At 39.2% G+C, this 8,904-nt stretch overlaps 1 protein-coding gene across 1 annotated transcript in view; it reads left to right on the top strand.

The window, feature by feature from the left end:
• Positions 1 to 2,763: 2,763 nt before the first annotated feature.
• sema3b (sema domain, immunoglobulin domain (Ig), short basic domain, secreted, (semaphorin) 3B) overlaps positions 2,764 to 8,904 on the top strand; it is an 86,239-nt gene continuing 80,098 nt past the window's right edge. The window contains exon 1 of the mRNA XM_034876911.1: positions 2,764 to 3,304. The gene's annotated coding sequence lies outside the window, so the exon portion shown is untranslated. The remainder of the gene's footprint in view (positions 3,305 to 8,904) is intronic.

Genomic DNA, 8,904 nt, shown 5'->3' with positions numbered 1-8,904 from the left:
CCATGTGTGAGAATTGTGTGTGCGTGTGTGTGTGTGTGTGTGTGTGTGTGTGTGTGTGTGTGCATGTGCGTGTGTGTGTTTGTGTGTGTGTGTGTGTTTGAGTGTCTGGGGCCTGATTAAAAATACAATAAGTTAGATAATGTTTTTTGTGAGTATATCCCATGAGGTGTAGGTTTTCACCCTTATTGTATGCACTCTCTATTTCTATCTGTCTCTTTTGGTTTCAGTCTCTCCCTCTGTCTCTCTCTCTCATTGATTTACTTTCATATACATATCATTACAGCACTTTGCTACAGAGTGTCTGTCTTATAAGTAAATCATTAACAGGTGTGCAATTCATATACTGTTGACTAAGACATTGCCTCATGAGTGGGCAACTTGCAACTTTGGTGAACTGGATGACATGCAAATAGTTGACCAATAGTCCACCGTCTTGACAGGGCTGACCTTTGAGGGGACAGGGAGCTCAACAGAGAAATGGTTTGCATGCACTTCTGACCAACAGCAGTTGGTAGTACAAACACATATTTTGAATTAGCAAACTTATTGTCCTGTTAGCGGTCAAGCTAAGGTAACAACTACGAGGTCATCAACTCTGAGAACGTTACTTTTATTTTTATAACTTTGTTGAACACAAAGGTGTGCTATGGTAAACAAAAGGTTGAAGTTAGCTATTGGGATTGACTAGTTACTTCTCACCTTACCCGCAGGCTACATAGATTTAAATTTAGTACCACAAGAGGTAACAGTAGTCTTTCTTTTAAGCTAATATTATGTTAATTGACTGTCCTGATACTGAAATGCTTGTGTCAGGTAACGTATATTATATAGATAATTATCAATATCTCACTAAGATGCTGAAAATTCTGTTTGTTATTGAAGCAGCAGCTCTGGGGCTGAACTGCAGTTCATCCAGTGGCCACTTGAGGCAAATCAATCCCCATGGACCCCAAGTTAAAAACTTTCACCCTTTATGACTGTACTGGGGAGGTTAATCTTTCTATAACCCACCTATTTAAATTAAATCAAGGCCTAAAGCTGCATACTGTTGTTATATACACAAGTATCCTGTATCATAAATACATGTCTGTTATTTGTAACAAAGCAAACCAGTTAAAAATCAGTTGGAAATTTAGCAAGAAATTATCATTTTATGTGTGGATGGACGTTCTTCCTCGATAGACATACATGCATTAGGAGGCGCGGCATGTCCGTCCCAATGTCCAATGAACAGCAGCAGCCAATGCAGTATCTAGTATATTATGCATGGAGAAGCAAATGTCACTTGGTGTGATATAGCCATCCCATTTCTCATTTTGAACCTGTCCTCAGTTTACTGAACAATGTTGCAAGGGATTGTGGCAAAAAAATTCCATTGTGGATATTGGTGAAACCATTTCTGTTGTATATAACTAGGATTTACGTCCAGTGCTTCTGTTGAGTGCAAATGCAGGAAGTAGTATGCTCTATATGGAGCATGGCAGAAAGTAAGGGTGAAAAGGTGGTGGTTGGGAATATTGTCTGTACCAGAATAGGTTCATATGGTTTCTCTTTCAAATTTAACACCATATTTTTGTTGTACTGCACATTGCTGTGGATCCTGTTTTCACCATGTGTCTCTGTTTTAGCTACAGAGTGAGAAATCTCACTTCTATACTATCTTTGTTGGGAGGCACACATGGGCTGTAGGTAGCTAAGCTCACATCAGCTAAATAACTCTTTCTCCAACTTTGGTCAGAACAAGGCAGGATTAGCTGGGAGACTTCTTCTAAACGATGGCACACTTGTGGAATACCTGCAGAACAGGGACATGTAAGTAGTTCTTTTGTAGATTATGGTGAACTAGTGTGTGTTGCAGCAGTGTTTGCCACCTCTTCTCTGCCAGTGACGTAGAAAGCTGTGCAGATTTTGAACAGCTCATCCGGAGATTGAAGGCAGAGGACATTCAGAAATCCGTATCTCACTTAAAACAGCATGGATTGTTTTTTTTTCAAGTTTGTATGCGTGTGGAAGCACCAAAGACACAAAATAACAGCCCAAATCCAAGAAAAAATGACTTTTTCATAATATGGGCAGTGGGCACTTTAATAACTGTAATCACAATCTTTCCCACCCAGGTTCTCCCAGAATGTACAGGATTTAGAGAAGATATTGAAGATTTATGTTCAAAGCTCATTATTGTTCCTCTTCATTGAGACAAGAGAAACACATGCTACAAAAGCTTCCCAAAATCCTTAATCTTTTTTTTATTAAGTTGCAAAGCAGAAATAAAAAAGGTAACTCTATCAGGGTTGAGTGCTTGATTATTACGGCCCAAGCCTTGAACTCAACCACTTTTATCAATTGATGTTTTTTCACACCTTGGGAATGAAATAGACGTTTCTTTAAGCACCTTCTGTGTTGAACAATGACCTCCTGGAGCAGTTGACATTTAAAATGTTTTTTGAAATTTGTGAAGGAACTAAATACTGAAACTAAATCCGTGAGTTAACTGCACCCTGATCTTTATCAGAGTTTGCTGGATCCATACAAAAACACAGACACATAGACCAACGCAGTACTGGACCTTTGGTAATGAGGCATGTTGAATCATAATAGCAGGAGAAAGACACTGCGGCTGGGTGACACGGCGAGGGAATGACTTTACCTCTGGACTGTGGAAGAGGGAGTGGCGTTGAAAGAGAGAGGAGGTTGTGTGTGTGTGTGTGTGTGTGTGAGAGAGAGATACAGAGAGCTTTGCTTTCACGCCTTTCTGAGCAGTGAAACAGTATCTGTCACAGAGAACAAGCCAAAAGAGAACCACTAAAAGTTCGGAAAAAAACACAGAGATGCAGGGAGAAGGACAGAGAGAGAGAAAGAAGAGATAGAGAAAGAGTTGGCTGAAAGCAGCTTCTGTCTTCCGTCCCACCCCCTGACTGTCTTCCCCTCCTCTTTCCCTGGACGGGAGCGAGAGGAAAAAGAAAAGGAGTGCAGAGAGAGAGAGAGAGAGACACACGGAGAGAGAGAGCTTAACCACGCTCGCTCTTTAGCGCAGGACTCAGGAATTCCAGGACCTTTGGAGTTGTGTGCACACACATACACAAACACACACACACACATTGACACACACACATGCTGCTTTTCTCATGGTGATCCAAATCTCAACAGGACACAGAGAGGGAGTATAAGAAAGAGCGAGAGACATGGGACATTAGAGCCCTTTCCTGTGGACTATTTGACTGTGATGGCACCTGCCAAGGGGGGAAGTAACTAGGAGGGGCTGAGAACTGAACCGGTATGCAGGCAGAGGAAACTGCTGAGGAAGGTGAGATTTAAATTTTTTGACAGCAACTCCAGTATCTGTCTCTTTTGTCTTTCCTTCAAGACAAAGAGGATCTATGGCCAGATTAGTACACATATTTATAAGAGGCTTTAATTTAACAAGTAGCTGATGTAGGAAGTAGTTTGTGCACTGGGGTACAAGTTTAAATGTGAGAGTGATGATGTAATATGTATCTATTCAATTGTTCTTGATAACTGAGCCAAAAAAGTGGGATGATTTCAGTTTCTTGTATTCATTCTGATGCTGGGGAATTTCTTGTGTATGTGCTCGTGTTGGACTCTGCATGTGTATCAACTCTGCTGTGTTTGTGGTTTCATATCTATGTTGATCATTAGGGTAATTTCTTTGAGTAATGACGTGGCTGGACAGAAGCAGTGTGGCTTTTGTCAAACACTTCAGGAGAACATTTTGATCGGATTTGATCAGTGGTTGGTTTATCTGAGCATAAATCAGGAAAATGGAAAATATTGAGTTTGTGTGCATGTGGGGGATGTGTGTCTTGAATGTTTTATTTTCACTAGTGGAATTGAGGAATTAGAGGGAATTATTATTCCTTTTCATTCTTTTTCAGTTAGCATTGGTTAGTCAAACTGAAGTTATGTTTTCAACTTGGGAACATAATTAGGTCTGTGTACATGCTATAGCTTTGAAATGTGACCAGTTTTTTTTCTTTTAAAAGCTTTTGTGCAATGCTCAGAAGCACAATAAAGCATTACATGAATTTTACCAGACTAAATCAGTGGTGAATAAAAACAGTGGACTGAAGAAGATTAGAAGTCTTTGGTCCTTTTACACCTGCGGTTATTGTGTGCCTCATCCCTCCACTACTCCCTTACATCTCTATTCTGCCACACTCTCCTACTTTTGTTCTCTAATCTCATTTACTTCTGCCTTTTCTGCAGGTTTTTGCTGAAATCCCACAACTAATGACAGAGGCTTATCCCATGCCACTCTGCCTTGCTCTCATCCTTTCTCCCACCCCTCTTTTTTTCTCTTCTTCATCCTCTTCATGACAATCCATCTGCCTTTTATAAAGCTTTAAATATCTGTACTCTTTTATGCTATTTGTAGTATCAGCATATTCCTTTTTTAGCTATCACCTGCATGTTTTGTGTGAGTGGGTGAATATGTGTTTTCAAAATCACAGGTGTGCATTTTGTCTGTCATCTCACCTATTCAGGCTTGTAATCCCAGGTCTTTCTGGTCTGTATAACCCCTCCACCCCAGACCCAGCCTAACCTACAGTAACCCTTCCATTACCATACCATTGAACCACACATTAGCCTTTAATTTACCTTTGCAGTAAGGTATTTTTGGTCCAACAAGGTATTACATGATACTTCTCTTGTGTTGTGTTAAAATGTGGTCTTGCACTAAGGTCTTTCATCTTGTTGCTATGAAGATGGTGTTTATTTAGACCGTACTGACATGTCTTGGTGGTTATAATGGAAACCTCCATTTGACAGCAATTGTAAGCATAAATTAATGCATTTTCGTGAACAGGTTTTCTTACAGAATGGCTTATTACAATGAAAATTTGAGAATTTGTCATGACGTAGAGCCGCCCTTTTTATACATCAAAGTCTTACAGGTCAAAGAAAGTTGTATAAAGCCTTTAATGGCTCCAAAGGGAGCTGTGTAGATTCTGATAAATGCCCTCAAGGGATGTAATTTAATGTAATTTTTTTTGAAAATAAAATCATACTTTTGTGGAGCTAGAGAGAAGTGACATTACCAGATATAGCTGCTCCTCATCTCTGCTTAAGTATCTTTTAAGACTGTTTGGGGCATTATCTTTTGATGGCTGCTTGTGGTGTAGGATAAAAAGCTAAATGGGCTCAATTCCAACAAAAAGTGTTGGGCAGATTTTACATTGCAGTCAACAAGCTAGGCTCAACATGTTTAAAATAAATAAGTGTGTTAAAATAAGTGTTAAAATAAAGTGTAAATAATTTAAGTAGCAAACTTTAAAAAAGTTGTGACAATGGCATCATGATTTCGATGAGATTAGCAGCTCACTAGCTTTGATAAATAGCTGCCACATTGAACGTGAAATGTTAGCACATTACTTTATATGATTTTATGAACCATTTCAGTGATTAGCAGGAGCCCTAGGTTACCTCTTTTTCACTAAGCTTTAGTCTTATATTTACATAATTACTCAGAAACCTAGCTCTTTAGCACAACCAGCCACATTGTTTCATCCTTAAGAGAAGTTCTGCCTCAGAGAAAAGTTTTAATAATTAAAAATTAAAACTGCGTATATGGTCGCACTACACTTTCAAAAGCAGACATTGGGGCCTGTGTAAGCCACTTTTCTCTGGTGAAGTGCTGTTTTATGGACACCAAAATAAATAGGGAGCAATGTATCAATATGGGCCAGTGGCCTGAGCTTCTTGTCTTTCATTCAACAAGTCCTCCAAAAAATTTGACGTATTATTCATTGGAGCATTTCTTAAATTAGAGCCTCTAGAAGTGTCAGGAAAAACGACCCACAGGAGTGCTTTATGTCCTATATCTAAACCGCAGAACACACCAGGCGTGATTGTAAACACCTTTGGTGTTGTTGTTAAATGGTTACAGCTTTGTAACGTTAATGCACAACAACTATTGGTAAGGTTCAGAAAAAGATCCTTTGGTTTTGGTTAAAATCCGTACATTTGTTACTTTGCTTCATTTCCAGTTATGCACTTGACCTAGAACGTAAGGTAGAGCCATTTGTTCTATAAAGGACATTTTTTAACGGGACACGAACCCCTTGGTGAAAGTCCTGTGTGTGAACCTTCCACCACCCTAACCAACCTACCTATGCGGAATTTTTCCCTCTCATCTCTGATTTCCACCAACTGCGGAACGACTGCAGATTGGCGGTAGAGTCAATAGGTTTCCATTAAAGTCAATGTTTGTTTTTTCACTGACTGCAGAATGGCTGCGTTCTGACTCTGTCCCGGCTCCGGAGCAGACACGCCGAGTTTCTATTTTTGCCGGATGCTGGAGAGCTCCACAGCACTCAGCACACAGCAGATTGTACGGGACAGGAAGTTGAGCACAGAAACAAAATAAAACATCCAGTTCATTTTCAAAATAAAATACACCCTGCTCACGGCGGATCATATTTCCCAGCACTACGTCTTGAAAATATCATAATGAGCGGAGACAGGACTAAAGACAGGTCAAAGGTTTTGTGGTTGTGTTTATAGAAACTAAATCCTGTTATATCGTGCAATCACACGTGAATTCCCAAGATCTCGTGGGTCCTTGAGGGTGTGTTCTGCACCGGACTTGGTGGGTATTGAAGGACAGCGGAGCAGAGAGCCGATGCAGCGGAGCCGATCCGCAGCCTTTCCGCCGTTGGTGGAAATCAGGGGTTATATTTTGTCACCTTACTCCCTGCTTTGCTCTACGGCCACTAAAAAGCGCTGCCACCTTAAATGTAAAGGTTCGTTGTACCTAATTGCGGCTTGAACAAACAACTTACAGCATGTGGGCGTATTTTAGGGGGAAGAAATTCTCCTTTTATCTGGGATGTTCTTGAGTTTCTATAGATGTATTGCCTCTCATGCTTATTTCCTAGCTCTTATTCCATACACAATACGGCTGATGCAAATTTTAAACACATCTCTTCCTATGTGTCAGAAGATTTTCCCAGGACAGACAGGCAGAGTGTTTAGAACAGCATATGTTTAATAGCTTTCACCACGTGGTCAAAGGTTGCATTCATTCTTCAAGTGTGTTCAATCATTTGACATCAGAGACCAGCAAAGTGAACATTTATTTAACCTAACAACTCCTGTGGGTTCAAGGTGGGGCTGCTGATTGCCTGGTGATGAATTGACCACCAAGGTAACTTTATGGTTACAGTGGCTATACACTGATCCACTGCCACACCTTAAAAGCCATTACCCCCCCCCCCCCATCATAACCCTACCTCAGTGGGAAAACCCATTAACCCTACTGTTAACCCTTTTCAAAGCCTGAAATATCTACCAGTTCAGCAGAAATGCTTTTAGGAGATTTAAGAGAGCACGGTACGTAATATGTATAGACCACAGGATAAATGTATTCTCTTGGACTGTCAGTGGTCTATTAGTTGGGTGGTTTCCTGTTTGTCCTTTTTCTCTTTATGGTTTCATGGAATCTTGAGTGAAGAACAGAAGTCACAGAGAAATGATGAGAAAGAGAGAGAGCGAGAGAGAGAGGGCAGCAATGTCACTTTTCCTTTGTTTGAAATATTTAATGAGTGTCTCAGCTCTCTTGAAATATTGACTTTTTCCCAAATAGCCAGAGGGGACAGACACTAGTGGAGGTTGTTCCTCATTTAAATAAAAAGCAAAAGGCTGTTAGCATCAAACTTTCATTAGTTTATTTTAGTTTTTTATTATTGTTTTCTTTTTTAATTCCTCTGATTAAAAAAACAAACATGATACTTGCCCTTATACTTGCCCTTATTTGAAAGTTGCTGTTAATATACACATAGCTAAAAATACACAGCAGGTAAAGTTAGCCTTTAGTTAGCAAGTAATGCTAGCTGGCTGAAACACAGTTAAAATACTGAGAGCTAAACGGTGTGGATTGCGACTGTATTTCACTGAAAAGGATTCCATCCCCGGTACATACAACAGTCTGCAGCTAAAGACACAGACAAGAAGGACACACACAGGAGTTGGTGTTGCGTCTGAGTACAGCTTTGTAAGCTTGTATAAATTCAAGGTTTTTGTAAAATACCGTTCTGCCATCTAGTGTTGCTTCTTTATGTCATTTAACAGCAAATGACTGGTAATGAAAGTTGTTTTTAAAAGTTATTACATTTTAAACAAATCATTTAAATCTAGACGTATGGCCTTAGCAATAAAAAAGCCTTTCTTTAATCTGTATTTTTTTATTTATCTTTTATTTTTTTTTAAACTGTTATTTTATATAATATGTCCATTTCATTCGTAAAATAACTTTACAATGCGAGACGTGGTTGTATGCCAGTAGCCTAGATTCAATTACGTACCCTTCCATTAAGCATTCAGTTTTATTTTGGTTGTGTTGGCCTACTATTTTCTTTTTGTACCACTGTACTTTTTTAAAGCATCATTGGGTTCAATGAAATATGCTATAATAAATCTAAGACATTATACATGCACATTGGTCAGCTAAATGCAAATGTAAATGTTATTTGATACTCAATGTACTCCAGTGGTAACTCAATTTACATCAATATTACGTGCAGATTATTTCAGTCTTGTCGAGAGAACCATCTGGGAGGGCTTTGAAACTGAACTTGCCAATAAAAAGACCCTTTTCTTTATAAGGTTTTGGTAAAGAGGTTTTCTGTAACTAAGACAATGGAATCATTTTCATTGAATCAGGCAAGAAAAGTAATTTAAAAATAGTACACATTTACCGTAGGTAAACACGGGGTAAAAAAAGGCAATCAGTTCTGATGTGCTAGAGATAGGGAAGCACAGATTTTCTATTGTGGCAGAAGGAGAGTAGAAAATACTCATGGATGCTAAATGTTAAGGAGCATCACCAAGTATAAACTCAACTAAGTGTAAAAACACAATAATAGGGAAACTTAAAGATGTTGAACA

The sequence above is a fragment of the Etheostoma cragini genome, chromosome 7 (assembly GCF_013103735.1).
Source record: "Etheostoma cragini isolate CJK2018 chromosome 7, CSU_Ecrag_1.0, whole genome shotgun sequence".
Taxonomy (NCBI): Eukaryota; Metazoa; Chordata; class Actinopteri; order Perciformes; family Percidae; genus Etheostoma; species Etheostoma cragini.
The sequence above is the reverse complement of the archived record's forward strand: the minus strand, read 5'-3'. Positions and strand labels throughout refer to the sequence as shown.